Genomic DNA, 14,808 nt, shown 5'->3' on the forward strand with positions numbered 1-14,808 from the left:
CTATATTTTCTAGATCACATCTGTTTTTTCCCAGCATTGATTCCTAGTGCCTGCCACATATAGTAGGTATTCAAAGAAATGTTTCTTGAATTAATTAGTTAATTAATGAAAAGATGTTCTGTAAGAGCTAGATGTCGAAAAAGCACTGCAACTGCCTTTCCTGGCTCTGCTGAAAAAGTATGGAACAGATAGCATAGTTATCGGAGTTCCAGATAAGGATCTAGAAAATACCATCATTTGCAATAGCCTACAAATACATCCTTTGTTCCTTTTCACTTGCTAGAGATACATCCATCTTTGAATGAAATGAGGCATTACCTTTGTGTTGTGACACTGGATTTATTAGTCACATTTCCCCCATCAGTACATGAGGGTCATTAGGGAAAAACCAAAGTAAGGAAAATGGATCTTCAGGTTCTGCTTGAAAATCTAAGGTCAAGGCATAAGTCTTGGGGAATCTGAAAGCAAAAATATCTGTATGGGACAAGGGAATCTGAAAGTCTAGCTTGACTAAAAATATTCCCTTATTAGCCTATTCTGAGGGTCAGAAATTCCTACTTTAGTGATTTGTACTTGGGTTAAGATTTTGACTCTTGAGAGGAACTTTATAAAAATATAAACATTCTCTTAGGTGAGGTGGGTACAAAGCAAGGAGAACTCTAGAGGCATGGCAGCATGAGTTATTTTGATTAATTTACTAATTGTACTGACCAGGTGTTTCAAAGGCCACAGGAAAGTGATAGGTAAAGCTGGATGGGATCGGTGCGAGTTGGGAAGAGAGGTTCTGAGGTGGGTGGTTTCATGGACTATACTTGTAGGAACAAGTAGGAACTTGTCAGAGAAATGTTGCCAGGGTCTCAGCAAATATCTAGGTATGTTCAAACCCAATATTTTGAGTGTAGTTCAATAAACAGACTTTTATAAATATGTGATCAGAGTTTAGGGAAATCAAACCAGGAACAGTATAGTATCTTGGACTAGCACAGCACGGAGCTGCTACACCCCAGGCCTGATGAAGCAAGTGGGGACAGCAGCTATTGGACCCTGGAAAGGGTAGCTGTAGGGAAGCCATTTATGAGATGTGCTGGATTAAAGAGAGTCTACAATTTTTTGATCCTCCTGTCTTTGAGAGAGGGGTCTATGGTGCCTCCCTGTGAATCAGGGAGGCCTTTATGACTGCTTTGATAAATACAGCATGCCAGAAGTAATGTTTTAGCTTCTAGGCCAAACCTTAAGAGGCTGGAAGCTTTAGTTTCATTTCTTCTAAACTCCCATTTTCTTTCTCTTGGAAGACCACCTGCTTGTGGAACCCATGCCCCTTCCTAGCAGGAAACCCAGGCAGCCCTAATGAGAAACACACCTGTAGCTGACTAAAGGCCTCTGCTAACAACCCTGACTAAGCTTTCAAATGACAACCAGCATCACCTTGCTAGCCATGGGTCTAAGTAGTCTTCAAAGTGACTTCTCCAGCCCCAGTCAAGCTACCACATGAAGCAGAGACGAGTCACCCCATCAAACCTTGCCTCAACTGTAGGTTCATCAGTAAAATGAGTGATTGTCAGCATTTTAAATTACTAAGTATGGGAGGATAGTTTGTTAGCTCCCGATGGATACTGAAATATAGGAGTTGTGGCCCTAGAGGAGGGGCACAGACAACCTTGGCAAGAAGGGAGCTGGGGGGAAAGAGCCTGGCCTCTCTCTCCTCCTGCCTACTTATTTACTGCCAGTGACATCCATTGGATGAACCCAATGAGCCAGAGGACAAGGAATCACTGATGCCATCATTATAGGTCAGTTCCCTGGGACACAGTAGGTTGGAGATATGTTAAAAGGAGATCTGGAGGGACACGTGAAAGATGTCTGGCATACACACCAAGCACTTCAAAGTCAAGCCCATTTGATGAAACTCATTTGCCTAAGCCTAAAAAGACAAAGCCAGAGTCTATTTTAGAAAGTTACCAGGTATGTTATCAATAAGCCAGAGAGGAGAACAATTTGCCCAAGTCATTTCTTAATCAACAGATAATCTATAAAATGCAATAATCCGTTGTGAAAGCTAGCCCCTCGGGAGCAGTTGCTGTGACTGGGCCACCTACTCCCTAATTTCCCGTGCAATTAGTCTGAGGGGAGCCTGATACCTAGTAAAAGAACTGGCTCTGCTTTTATGGCCCATAAAAGGAGTATTTGTTTCTAGGGAAACTGGAATAACCTAAGGAACAGAGGAACACCTTCCTGGGGCTAGGAGCTCCAGACAGACAAACCCAGGTGACCTGGGTAGAATGGAGACAGGTGTTACCTTGCTCATCAGTGGCCTGTGGCAATGAAGCCACCGGTGCATAGAAGGGATTTCTGGAGCAGTGGCGGAGAGGGCAGAGTTCTGTCAGATCTACCTTATAATAGGGTAGGCAAGTATTCCTTGAATTCTGGGGCTAGCTGCAAAATCAGAGTGATGTTTGCCAGTGTCCAGAAGGAAATTTGCAAAATTTAGCGACTGAAAGCTTTGGGAAACAGCCACCCAGCTTAAAGAGGTCAGTGGTTACAAGGATAATAATTGGACCAGTAATTCTGGAGCCCAACTTCCTAGATTCAAATTCTGACTCTGCTACTTCTACCTTTGTACTCTTGTTTAATTTCTCTAGGACTTAGTTTCCTCAGTAAAATGGGAATAAGAATAGCCCATACTATATATAGCTTTTGTGAAGCATACGTGAGTTCATACAACACACTTAGAGAATCTGCAGGATGAAGTTGTTAAGAGTACAGGCTCTGGAACCAGACAGACAGGATTTGAAGCTTGACTTTACCACATATTATGTGCATGATGTGGAGCAAGTTATTTAATTTCTCTGTCCTGCTGTCCTCTTTTATGGGGATCATGGCAGTCCCTTCTTCATTTGGTTGTCATGAAGATTAATGAGTTAATCTATGTAAAGGGTTTAGAGTGGTCCACGCTCTTAGCCAGCACCCTGTGGGCTGTGATTAGAAGCTTGTATATCTGGGTGTGAATGTGTGGTGTGTAATAACCATGCAATGATGTTTTCATTCTGCTGGAAGCAGAGACTGGAGACAAAAACCCATGTGCTTGAGAAAGGGGCTCTGCCCACTTGAGGATATCTCAGGGCTGCCCTATCTCCGGGTGCGTGATGAGTAGTTGGGTCTGTTCTGATCCCACAGCTGTGGTCACACTGGCATCTTTGTTTTCTGCTCTGTCCCAGTCATACCTTAGCTTCTTCACTACCCAAATACATAGCCCCAGTGGCACTCTCAGTCCCAGGGCTTCACTTCTGTCTTAGGGCCTAGCTATGGGGAAAAAAGCATGTGAAAAATGGTATCAATAAAGAAAGCTGTACCTGGTTGACACTGCCTCTTTGTTTCCAAGTACAGTCTATACAGCCAAGGCCTAAGACTATGGAGTCTGGAAGATGAGCAACTTGGTTGTCTTTCCATCTTCTGCAACACACTTGTGACATTTCTATTCCCTGTGCCCCAGAGTACCCTTCCTTAAGACCTTGCCCTACAAAGCCCTCATTACGTCTTGCCTGTTCAAGTTTGGCTTGCTCTGATAGACAACATACAGGGGTGGGATGTGGCTGAGAGCCACAGAGCTGCAGGTAAGTATTCTGGAGCATCACAAGCAGGAGAGAGGACTCCAGTTTTGGCTTTGCCAGGTGTAGTCGCCACAGTGCTTAACCTTCTTAGGTCGCTTTTTGTAACATGAAGGCAATAGTAACTTAGGGAGTATCCTGAAGCTAAATTTTTGGAGAAAGTGCTCAGGAAAACCAGGTAGTAGTACTTACCGTATTTTCAGAGTAGTTATGCTCATCATGCCCCTGATTTCAGGGCCCAGTGGGATTGAAGAGAGCATCAGAAAGGGGGCTCCATCTTCAGGCAGGCAGCTTTCCTTCCTGCCGCCTCTCTTCCTTTCTGCTGTCTCTTCTTCCACCTCCCCCAGCTCCAGTGCTTCTCCAGAAACCAACAAGATTTTCAGGAATGGTTGCCATTTGGACAAGTGTGGAGTGGGAATTCTGGGAAGAAGGTCATGTATCTCCTCAGACCTTTAGGTTCCCTGTTACTGCCTGTCCTTTCTTAGATTTTTATGTGACCTAACTTAGGTTTTTTTTTTTTTTTTGTTTGTTTGTTTGTTTGTTTATTTTTTAGTGAAAAAGGGAAGCTATTGGCATGGTTCTGGCACAGAAGCTATCCAGGGATCCTGCCTGCTTCAAATGTGCATGTGTTTTCCTTCAGGGTTGGGTTCTCTGAGAGTTCATACAAGGACAGGCCTCATGTTACTCACCCAGACTGACCTAGAAAAACTGCAACCCAGTTATACCCATTTCTTAGCTCTGCCCTTTCTGTAAGGCACCATTTCTCCTGAGAGCAGGCAAAGTGTTTTAATCCTAATCTCATGAATCCTGTGATGAAAGGGTGATACCAGTTACAACAAATAGGGGTATTTTATCCCTATTTTATCCTTGTTGTACAGGGGTAAAATCTCACACCGTGAGGCTGGCCTACAAGGGAAGGTTCCAGTTTCACATTCAGAGACCGTCCTAAGTACATTGGGCACATTCATGCCCATGATCTGGGCGGGGCTGGCTGAGGCTGGGAGTCGATTGTGGCATCAAGGCTGGGGGTGGGGTGGGGTGAGGAGTGGGTGCCTGTCTCTCTATCATTAAATAAATAAATAGATAAACTAAAAACCCAAGAAACAAAAACACCACAACTACAGCAAATAAACTTTCAGTTTCCAACATCAACCGAAAAGCTCAGCTGCAAAATAAAACCATTCCTAGCAAACTGCAGTTTTTGCAAGTGAAATTTTCAGTCAGCCACCAGAGGGTGCCCACAGAGTTCTCTGAAAATGATCAAAACCTGAAAAATTAGAGAAGGAAAATTTCCAGTGTTTGTAAGACCAAGACAAAATATAGCTTGCTCACACCTGACTGGAACAGATGCACAGGCCAGAGAAGTACATGTGAGGCCATGGGGACAGAAGATCCAAGGTGAGAGTGATAGAAATTACCTGAATTTGAGCTAAACAAGTTGCTTCTTGATTTAAAATTGGTAATTGCAGTGGCACTTTGAGAATCGGCCCAGGAAACATTTTCAATCCCTGGCAAAACAGCCTTTCCCTTTCTGTCTCCATCCATGTGTACAAAAGAAATGCAAATGCATGTAAATATTAGCCTAAGCCAAAGGCCTCTTGGAAGGTAAGACGACAGCTGCTGCTGCTTAAAGGAAAAAAAAAATCTATAATACAAGTGAAGGGACAGAGATTTTCTGAGCTGCTGCTCCTGCACTAGAGGGAGGCCTCAGAATGAGGACGTGGCAGTGCCATGAGTTTCTGGAAAGATATCAGTAGTTTTATATAAGGGCACCTGGAGTGAGAAGATAGGGACAGATCCTACCCTTTCCCCAACAGGGCCTGACAAGCAGGCAGTGTCTGTATGCCTGGGTCTTCAGGCCCTGGCATGGTGACTGATACACAGTAGATTACTGTAAATGTTGAATGAATGAATGAATGAATGAATTAATGATGAGGAAGTGAGCTGGAGTAGGTGTGATAATGTTGGGTTGATTGAGAGATAATACGAGGGTGAGGGGAGAATTGTGAAAGGAGTAGGTAGGATTGGAAGGTAATTTCTCAGTGAGGAGAGGCTCCATGTTCCATTTGGGTTGTCCATGTTCTGAAGAGTATGATGTAGTCTCGATCTGTGCTCCCTTTCCAATATTTTTCCCTTAGAAAATACTGACATATTAAATGCTTTCAGGATAACTTGGTGGGGTGGGGCAGTAGTGGAGGCTGGGGCCTTTAGATTAGCCAGGGAGGCTGTCTGGTTTGGAGGAAAGAGAATGATTATAGGAACTATTTTGTCTGTCTCTTCTCCTGCTCATGGCTAGATCTGTCCATCTGACTAGCACAATGATGATCTTTTCCCCATCAAGCTGTGAAGTCTGGTTTCTTGGATTTATTACTTTAGTTTGCAAATCTCATACCTATGAGATACTGATTATTCCTGGACCCTCTCTGAACAGTAGGTTGGTAGTATCCTTCGCACTTGGTGGGTCATTGGTGACAGGTTATGTCCTCTTTCAGTCCTTTATTAATTCTGATCTCCAACAAGTCCTAACATAGAATTTTACTCAGGGAAGATTAGACCCAAAAGGGCTTCAACAAACTAGGTGTAGCTAAAGTAAAAGGAAATTTCTGGAAAGGTAAGCAGGCTCTTGGACAAAGTTTCTATTAGATCTTATCATCAGTTTGTTTTTGTAATACGATCTTTTTTTGGGGAAAAAAATTGGGGAGGGACAAGAAAGAAAAGGAAAAATGAACATGATCAGGGAGTGGGAGTCAGGAAACTACTTTAGATACACTGAGCAGGGACCAATGGGAAAGTGTATGGATCTCTGGGTGCCATCTTATCAAGAGTACAGAGATAGTCTCTTTGCTGTTTATAAGAATGACTTATGAGGTGATAAAAACAGCTTTAAAATGATCACATTGTGAAGAAAGAATAAAGTACTACAAAAATTTGCCTTTTCCTTGATCTGTTGGATAGATACTATTGGGTGGTTGGAGAAGTCACAACGTATTTTTCTGTTTTTCTGTGCAAAAATGTATCATGACTTTACAGATGACCTCGATACAAAGGTTAATTTTTTTTAATTAAACAAACATCTTGAATATCTACTGTCTCAGGTAGTTAGACCTGTATTTGTTAGAGATACTATAAAAGACAAGACAGTCACAATATGAATTTATTGTCTTCACAGGGTTCACAATCTAGTGAGAGAGGCAGACAAATGACCTGATGGCATCATAGAGCCCGAGCTTGGTGCCTGCCCTGTTCCAGCCTCTGCTGGGGAATCCTGGTCCATCTTAAGGAAGGGGCAGTGCTCTATACACCAGGACTCCATCTCTTGTGTGCTATAACTGAGCCAGCAATGGGCATCCAGCAGCTGCCAGGGGTCTATCATCTGAGTAACCCTTAAGGGGAGCAACCCAGTTTCTCACCTGAAAATTTGTAATCAGGATGCTAAAAAATGAGGTCATATGTGGGGTGGGAGCTTAAAGTTTGTGAACACTTAGAGTTGAAGCTATTTTAGTGAGCTATGTCCACCTAGTAAGTCTGCAAAGCAAAGGAAACCAGTTAGAAGAGAGGATGACAGGAACGGGGCTGGTTCATGGAGAGAGCAAACATGGGAGTTTAGGTGACTTAAGAGCTAGTAGTTCCTAACCCTGGTTTCCAGCCCTGAGTGTAGAAGACTGTAATTCTTTATCTTTGTGAGGCTGTAGTTCTTTAAAAAAATAAGATCTTGTCTTCCTGAGATAACTTGAGTGAGTTTCTTTTTCCTACAGTCAAAAGTTTCCTGTTTGGGGCTGGCAGATTGCATAGTGATTAGAGCTCTGGACTCCCACATAGCCAACTGCAGTTCAAGTCTCAGACCTGGCAGCTTGCTTTCTCACTTTCCATTTTTCTCTCTGGTCAATTAAAAAATAGTAATAAGAACAAATAAAATAAATAAATATATGATTATTTTTTAAAAATCCCTGATTTAAATTCAAAATGTTATAGACTTATGTATTTATTTTCTAGGGCTGACATAACAAATTACCACAACCTGGTGGTTTAAGACAACCAGAATGTATTCTGTCACAGTTGTGGAGGTCAGAAGTTCAAATAATACTTGATGTTCTTTGGCTTATAGACACATTCCTTCAATCTCTGCCTCCATTTTCACAGAGCCTTCTTCCTGTGTGTATCTGTATTCTCCTCTTTTTATCTCCTCTAGGGGTGCTTGTCATTGAATTTAGAGACCACCCTAATCTGGGATGATTTAATCTTGAAATCCTTACCTTAATTATATCTGTAAAGACCCTTATTCAAATAAGGTCACAGTTTGAAGTATTCTCTCCCTCTCTCTAGCACCGTTTCCTTTCTCTCTCTCTTTCTCCCTTTCCTTTTCATGTATTCTCACTCATAGAAAACAAACCAACTGAAATACAATTAATTTTAGTTAAATAAAAAAAAATTAAAGCAAGGTGCCACTAGCACATGAATAGAGCAGTGAAATAGAATAAAAAATCAAGAAGTAGATCCAAATACACACAGGGACATATTATTTAATAAAGAACTAATTTTAAGTAAGTGGGTGAGATTGAATATTTTTGTTAATAATGTCTGAACAATAGGGTAACCAGTTATAAAAATAAATAATTAAATAAAATTTAAGCCATACCTCATACCTTGTCAAATAAATTCCAGATGTGTAGGTCAGATATTTTAAGTATAAAAACATGAAACCATAAAAATGTGAAATTATGAAACAATTTTTTGTTATAGTGGGTTATCAGAAAAGCCATGACAGTTTTTCTATGCAAAAATGCATCATGACTTTTCCAACAACCCAATAATTTATGGTTGAAATAAACCTTTTAAAATATGACACAAATCACAGCAGTCATAAAAGATTAAAAATTCAATCCTGGTTTTAAAAATGCCTGCAAAATGACAATAAGCAAACTCAAAAGTAGGTAGATAAACTGAGAAATGTATTTGCAACTCATTGCTGAATAATCAATAAGAAAAAGACTTAATACAAAAATGAGCAAAGGACATTGTATCACGTGATGTAAACTGACAATTTAGCAATATGTATCAGAATTTGGTAATTCTATTTATAGGAGTCATTTATAATAGTTATATCTATAATAATTCTATAAATAGCAATTTTATTAAATTACAGACATATGCCTATATGTGGAAATCACTGATGAATAAGATTAATCATTGCAGAGTTCCTAGTACCAAAAAATGATCATCAGTGGGAGATTAGTTAAACATTGATGCTATATAATATAAGTAATTACTATTTACCATAAAAAGATTGAGGAGCTCTTTGTATAGTAGTATGTAATGATTTCCAAAATAATAAAGCAAAGCATAGAGCAAAATAGTGAGTTACCATATGTGTAAGTAAAACATGATGGGCCCAGATGTAGTGGTGTAGGTAGTAGGGTGCTGCTGTGTGGTAATGGAGCTTTATATGATGCCCTGGATTTGGATCCCAGGTTGACCTGAGCATATAGGGTACACCCAAGTTCACCTGTGATTTTGGCTGGCTGGAAGTCTGGGTGTGGGAGTTGAGAGAAGGGCAGGGATCATGGTATGGTGAGATCCTGTCAAGGATACCTATCTCTCTCTTTCAGATAAATAAATAAATATTTAAAAAAGTGAGAAATAATGAATGATGCCTTATACAAATTTCTTTCTTTCTCTCTCTATTTCTTTCTTCCCTGGAGAGATTTTTGCTATAGGGTATATGTGTTTGCCGGAAACACAGATTAAGACAGAGAGAAAGTGAGAAATCACCTTCTGCCGGGGTCTAGCCTCAGTGGAGGTGGGTTGACTCGTCGGAAGCGCAGGTGAATAGAAGACAAAGGCCTCGGTGCCTTTTTTATGCACGTTTTTAGCCGGACACCCCTCAGAGATCGCTCTCTGAAGAGTGACAACTGCTAGGAATTATCGTGTCTTTTTATTGAAAATGTGTTACATGCAAGTAAATGGAAGAGGGGCTATGTGTTTTAATTATCAGCTCATAAAGTTTTAACAATAAGGAATATAGATTTTATTTAGGGTTGGATTAAGGGTGGGTCTAGTGCAGTTCTGCAATTGTTCGTTTGATGTAGGTGGGTCTTTATGGAATGCAGTTTCGGGAAAGTGGCTTCAGTAAGCAGAGATGATTATTAGCTGATGCAGCACAGCAGCCATCTTGTGATTACTGGGAATGGTGCTGAGAAAAGAAAAGTTTAAGTATAGATAATTAGTTCTTATGGATCTTAATAAAGAATGATACTTACACAGTTTTATAGGGATCTAAAACTTAATTTGAGGAATCTTAATATATTTATTTATTTCACTTGGTGAGGGTGGGGGTGTCTTGGGCCAGTTTTGGCCTAATCTTATTTTATGTAAAGAAAAGATTAAGTTTACCTTAAATGTATTTTGAAGGGCCTTCCAAAGGTCAAGATTATTTCTGCCTAGATAGAACTTCAGCCCATTCTCTATTGTGACCATGGAGATAAAGCATTGTAATTAACAGTAGGTGATTAGAGCAAAGGGGAGCGGTTGGGGGACTTCCTGGAAAATTTTATCATATACTCAGGATGTATAAGAGAGCTATGTAATTCTTTTATAGTAGTATATTGGGGAGTCAGAGGGGGGTCGCTTCCCAGCAAAGCTACTAGTTTTCTGGAGCAAATAGCAAGCAGCCTTGCTGACATGCTAATTCGACCTAAGTCTTATTCCTAGGTCGGGGCGGGGGGTGGGGGTGGGGAACGTACACAGCAGCGGCCTTGCCATAGTGCTGCCAGACCTAAGAGGTATAGGTCAAAAGCCTCAAGACAGATCGTGGGCCTTACCAGGTTGGACTCCTCCAACCTTCCAGGGGTATGGCCACACTGCAATCCTCTTCTCCATTGTCCTCTCAGGATTTGGGGCATGTATGTACACTTCTGGTGTGAGTTTCAAGCTGCTGAATCCATGACTTGAACCACAATTGGCTATGTGGGAGTCTAGAACCTTAACCAATATGCTACATGCTGGATCCTCTTTCTTTTTTTTTAAGAGACAGGTTTTGACTGTATTGCCTAGGCTGATCTTGAATGTGATATCCTCCTGTTTTAGGCTCCTGAGTAACTGGGATTACAGGCATATGGTATGTCTGACTTCCCATTTAGAATTATAGATATATTTTATACATTTAATCACTATACATCACTTTACTTGTAAGTTGAATTTACCCAACATGAATATACTTCACATCAGTCCAGTTGAGGATACAAAACACATTATCATCAACAGATAATAACCCATTTTTATGTCCCATAAATTTCTTGCCTCTTTATTTTCCTCCAAATTTCTTTCCATACACTCTCCCTCTTCTCCCACCCTCTTTCCACATTGTCTCCAGAATCTATAAACATTTTCATTGTTTCTATGTCCTCTAATTACTCAGTTTCCACCATAGAGTACAGTCAGTGTATGTTAAGTGGAGACATACAATGTCTGTCTCTCTTTCATAGCCAGACTTGCTTCACTCAGCAGTAAATCTTCTATATTCATCCATTTTCTATCAAGTGCCAGGGTCTTGTTGATTTTTATGACTGAGTAGTATTCCATAGAGTATATGTGCCACATTTTTTCAATCCATTCATCTATTCATGGACACTTGAGTAGGTTCCATGTCTTAGCAACTGAGAATGATGCTGCAATAAACACAAATGTGCAAACACTTTTCTGACTGAATGTTCTCCTATTTTTTAGGTAGATACCCAGGAATGGAATTGTTGGATCATATGGTAGTTCTATTTCTAGGTATTGGAGAAACCTTTATATTGTTCTCCACAGTGGCTGGACCAATTTACATTACCACCATCCACTTACATATTTTTGCAAGAAAAAGTAGAAAGTTAGTAACATTGATGTCCCCAGAGGGGGAACAGAGTGATTAGAATATGAGGGTAGGAGGGTAATTTCACTTTAAACTGGCACTCCTCATTTAATGGCCACGTTCTATTCCTATGACTAGGTTGTTAAGCAAATTTGTCAATATATAAGAGTTTAAAGGCAAATATCTTGTGGTGTGTTGTGGTGCCAAAGAATATGCATCTTTCAATAGCTGTCATGCAACACCAACTAGAATTTTATCCATACAAAAAGCATACATTAGATAAGCACCAGAAAGTGACAAGACACAATACAATACAATACATAATATAAATCCAGTATAACTTTTATTATTTATTCTGAATACTGCTATAGGTTCCCAATAAAGTACACATTTATAAATAAAACATGTAGTCTTGGGTGCTTGAGAATATTTAATGTAGTGAATACTAACCGACTGCAGAAATGAGACAAAGGCTGAGAAAGGGGATTCCTGAGACTCACATAGACTGAAAAGGGGATTCCCATACTGGAGATTGGTCATAAATTCTTGCTGTCTAGTTAAACAGGTTGTTAAATAAGGAGTAGCTATAAAAATGTATACCTGTTTAATTATGAACTATGTGACTATATTACCTTTTCCAATTTCAAAATAAATAAATTACATAAATATATTTTGAGAGCCTGTGACCTGCTGGTTGAGGCAGATAGATCCCACAGGGTTGACTGTGCAGTTTAAGTCCTAGACCCAGAGGCTTGAGAAACATGCTGGGTGTGTATGTATGCATGCTCAAAATCCCGAAAGGAAGGACAGATGGAGGGAAAAGGATTGCCCTGTGACTATTCCTCATAGGGAGTGCTTTCTCACTTTCTCTTCCCCTCTCTCTCTGGCAAGTACATGTATTTTCTGGCAAAGTATTTTTAGGAAAGGTATTTTGGAAGAGAAATAGAATACCTTCAACTCTTTAAAAATGAAAACTATAAATGAAAAACAGTAAATCTGACTCTATGCAGCACACCCATACTCTGCATGAACAGAGCCTGAGATCCTTACCAACATCTTTAGTCCTCTGCCAACCTCAGGTCAACCTGTTTTGTTAACCCTTAATCACTCCCTGCTGCTTCTTGGTCCTCCACCTTCAGGTCAACTCTGTCTGCTAGGGATTTGCCTTTATGCTTTCAGCTTTGGGATACCCTGTAGTGATGACCTGGGACAGAGCATCGAGCTGAGGGCATCCTACAGATGGGTGTGATTGTCTGAGGGGTGGAAAGCATAGCTGAGACATGTAATTTTGGAAAATTGTGTAAGGCAGAAGGAAATGAAGCAAGTCAAAGTAGGAGGTTTTACCTGTAGAGTACTGTAATGGAATGGTAAGAAGAAATGATGATAAATCATAGAGAGCAGGAGAACCTCCTTCTTGGCATACTACTTGGCTGAATTTTTCTCTTCTCAGAGTTCAACAGTGGATGCCTTATTAACATCAGAGGGGATTTGATGACTTGTCATATTCAGTCCTGACTATTGAAATGAAAAGGACAGAAAATGAAAAGTATGGAAAATGAAAATCAATTGCATTCTTTAATTTTAGTCATCCCATTCCTGGAGCATATTGAATACTACTTTGGGTTCTTTCATTGTTCAGCTTATTAATAACAAAGAGCCAAGATATTTCACATTCCTAAAGAGTCTTTCATCTCAAAGGAGCCAATGTAATTCACTAATTCAGTTACCTGAACTACATTTGGTAATTATTTGAGGATCACTTCACCCAGGGGTGAATTTCAACGAGTTGTGTGACACAGCCAACAGTCACTTCATTCTCTAGTCAGTGCAAAAGAAAAATGAATAGCTAATAGGGATGGCCTCCTAAAGGATTTTCCCAGTGAAAACTTCAGGGAGATGGATGCTGAAAGAATGTAATTAACTGCCCAAAATTAATACCTCCAACCTTACTCAAGGTTTCCTGACCTCTTTACTAGAGTCAGGGTAGAGAGGTGGCTTATCGCAGAACAGGGCTCACTAGCAGCTGAGAGACCTGCAATCAGCAGGCACTTCGTTGCTCCCTCATTTTATACCTACGTCATTTTTTTTCTTTGAGTGATTGCAAATGATATTGTATTTATAATTATTTCCATGTATTCACTTTCACTTCTAGAATATAGAAATTTAACTTATTTAAAAAATATATTATTATGATTGATTTTTGTATGTTGATCTTATATCAATGACCTTGCTGAACTCACTTATTAGATAAGGGATGTTTTTTATAGATATTTTGGGCTTTTCCACACATCCTGTCATCTGTAAAACAGTTTTAATTCTTTTTATATGTTTGCTTTAATTTCCTTTTCTTGCCTTATTGAGCTGGCTGGATCATGATTAAATAGCAGTGGTGAGAGCAGGCACTCTTGCGGACATCCTTGTCTTGTACCTGATCTTAAGGGACAAGCATTCAATCTTCTACAGTTAAGTATAATGTTAGATGTAGGACTGTAGACTTTAAAAACAACAATAACAACAACAACAAATAAATTGAAGTTCTCTACAATTCCTACCTTTCTGAGAGTTTTTGTTATGAATTGATGCCACATTTTGTAAACTGTGTTTTCTTCATCACTAATATCCTATGATTTTTTTCCTCATTAATTTATTAATGTGGTAGATTAAAATAGATCAATTTTATTTATTTATCTGGAAACAAGGCCTTACTGTGGTAAGGCTTAGACTGGCCTTGAATTTGTGCTCCTCCTGCTCAACCTCCTGAGTAGCTGGGATTACAGGTTTAAGCCACCGTACCAGTTACAGTTTTTGAACAATGAACCAGCACTGAATTCTGTAGTCATTTCAATGTTATCTAATTTTAAGTTTCATTTATAAGAAGAAGTGTCTCAGTTATATGACCCTACTTTGGGGGGAGAGAGATGAGGATGAAGAAGAAATGGGCTCTTCCAGATAAGAGCATGCTACTTGGTTCAGCTGACTCAATCTAATAAGACTCTTTTCTCCTTTCCGTCCTCTCTCTACACTTACCTGAAAGTTAGGCAACTGCTGTCAGCACCCATGATACTGGTTACTAGACAGTGTAACATGAGATTTGACCACAGCAAAAGCCATATTTATGGGAACTCTCATTAATCACACTGCCCCAGAAAGTATGACCTCAGCTTCCCTTCTGCATTCTAGATAGCACATGAACACATTTTATTGACAGAAACTGAGTCATATCGACCACCTTAACAGGAAGGGAGTCAGGAAAATATGATTTTAAGTTTTCTTTTCTTTTCTCTTTTTTACTTTTTTTTTTTTTTGGAGAGGTTTTCCCTATAAAGCGCATTGTGCTCGCCAGACAGACAGAGA

The sequence above is a fragment of the Tupaia chinensis genome, unplaced genomic scaffold (assembly GCF_000334495.1).
Source record: "Tupaia chinensis unplaced genomic scaffold, TupChi_1.0 Scaffold000350_1, whole genome shotgun sequence".
In the NCBI taxonomy this organism is placed as follows: Eukaryota; Metazoa; Chordata; class Mammalia; order Scandentia; family Tupaiidae; genus Tupaia; species Tupaia belangeri.